The sequence below is a fragment of the Gossypium arboreum genome, chromosome 6, assembly GCF_025698485.1.
Source record: "Gossypium arboreum isolate Shixiya-1 chromosome 6, ASM2569848v2, whole genome shotgun sequence".
Classification (NCBI taxonomy): Eukaryota; Viridiplantae; Streptophyta; class Magnoliopsida; order Malvales; family Malvaceae; genus Gossypium; species Gossypium arboreum.
Window position 1 is genome coordinate 115554581 of NC_069075.1, and position 2361 is coordinate 115556941.

Here is a 2361-nt window from a genome sequence, read left to right on the forward strand (position 1 = left end):
GAGACTTTAACTAATAAACTGTACTAATTGGCCCGACCAAAAATTCTAGAAAAAACTTTTTAAATAGATATATTAGTCTAGTTTCAGGAAAAATTTACAGAATTGAATTTCAAGTTCTGAAACTCGAGATATGTTTTTAAAAGTGACTGTGATGCAGTTAGCCAGCTAGTCTGGAAAATTTAAAAATGAATTGTGCGAGCTGTGTAAGTAATGAAGTAAGTCCGTTAACACCTCGTGTTCGACTCCGACAACGGTCTCGGGTACGGGGTGTTACAAAGACGGCACTCAAGAATCAACAAGCATCAATCTAGGGGTTCGAAACTCAGATTGGACAGCTCGCCAAGTTGATTTCCGAACGACCACAAGGTAGCCTACCAAGTAATATTGAATCTAACACAAGGGAGCAACTCAACGCGATTGCAATTCAAGATGAGGAAGGGTTAGTTGCAAAACCAAGGCCAGAAATGGTGGTAAGCAAAGGTAAGAATGAGGTAGGCCACAATGACCCAAAGTCGATGAGTACAGAATATAAACCTCGTGTGCCATACCCCAATGCGACAAGGAAAGACCGATCAGACGAACAATTTGGTAAATTCCTTAAACTTTTAAAGAAACAACATATTAACTTACCGTTTATTGAAGCCTTTTCGCAGATGCCAAACGCAGTCAAATTTTTAAAGGACCTTTTGACAAATAAATAAAAGTTGGATGAGGCGTCGCATGTGGAGTTGAATGCAGTTTGCTCAGCCATATTACATAATAAGCTACCCCAAAAATTGAAGGATCCAGGGAGTTTTATGATTCCTTGTTTAATTGGTAGTTTAGATGTTCATCACGCACAAACATTCATAAATTATAAAACTTATTGCACGTATCACATCACACGATTAAGTTTTTGGCACTGTTGCCGGGGAACTAAGATATTAGGAATAGTAGATTTTTATTACTTTAGCCATTTTATTTTTATTGCAATTTAAATTTTTATTTTGTTTTCTAATTTTTCATTTATTTGCTTCTGGCAGGTTTTTATAGTGCATGACTAGAAGAAACCCGTCGAGACCATTACTTTTTGATTGTGAGATCGATCGCACAGCTCGCAAAAACTGAAGAGAAATAAGACGAAGCCTAAGATACACAGAGGAAGAGCAAGAGGACAACATTCATGCTACAACCGAGGAGATGACTGAAAATTAGGAAAATCTGCTACCTCCTACGATTGCTGCTGATCCAGTAAATCAAAATCTTGCTCCACGCACTATGTATGATTATGCTAAACCTACTTTAATAGGAACTAAGTCAAATATAGTTAGGCCTACTATTGCTACAAATAATTTTGAACTGAAACCTAACACAATTCAAATGATCCAACAGTTTGTTCAGTTTAATGGTTTGCAGGACGAGGACCCAAACGCTCATTTGGTGAATTTCTTAGAGTTTTGCAACACTTTTAAGATCAATGAAGTTTCTGATGATGCCATTCACCTTCGGTTGTTTCCCTTTCATTGAGGAACAAAGCTAACAGTGGTTGAAGTCATTACCACGAGGGTCAATCACTACTTGGGAACAAATGATCGAAAAGTTTTTACTTAATTATTTTTCGCCAGTTAAAACGACTAAGTTGAGGAATGATATCTCCTTTTTTGTACGGACGAATCTAGAGACACTCTATGATGCATGGAAGAGATACAAGGACCTATTGAGAAGGTGCCCTCACCATGGGTTACCTTTATGGGTACAGGTTCAAACGTTTTACAATGGCATAAACCCCTCAACAAAGCAACTTATCGATGTAGCTGCTAGTGGGACTATCAATAACAAAACACCTGAAGTGGTTTACAAATTTATTGAAGAGATGTCACTGAATAACTATCAGTGGCAAGTCATAAGAACAAAGCCGACAAAAGTAGCCGGTGTTTTCAACCTTGATGCGGTTACTATGATATCCAACCAGGTAGAACTCTTAAATAAAAAGATTGACGGTTTGTGTGGTTCTACTTAGGTACATCTAGTGATGAGGTGCAATTCAAATGGAGGAGGAGCATACACAGATATCAACCCTTCAACCCTAGCACGGAGGAGGAATAAGCTCAATATATCGGTAATAATTCTAGATCTCAAACTTGTAATATAGGTTGGAGAAACCACCCAAATTTCTCATAGGGAGGTCAAGGAAATCAAAGGCCACAACATCTTCCGGGTTTTCAACAACAACCTTACCAACAGGAAAAGAAGCCGAACCTTGAGGAGATGCTAACAAAGTTTATCTCGATGTCAAAAACTCGCTTTCAGAATACCGAAACAGCACTTAAGAATTAGCAAGCATCGATCCAAGGGCTCGGATAGGCCAACTCGCCAAATAGA

The 2361-nt window shown here is 38.4% G+C and overlaps 1 non-coding gene across 1 annotated transcript; it reads right to left on the minus strand.

Moving 5' to 3' along the window:
* Positions 1-1615: 1615 nt before the first annotated feature.
* Positions 1616-1722, minus strand: LOC128294812 (small nucleolar RNA R71). The gene has a single exon (XR_008285119.1). It is a non-coding gene; the product is annotated as a small nucleolar RNA R71 (small nucleolar RNA).
* Between the last annotated feature and the right edge of the window lie 639 nt (positions 1723-2361).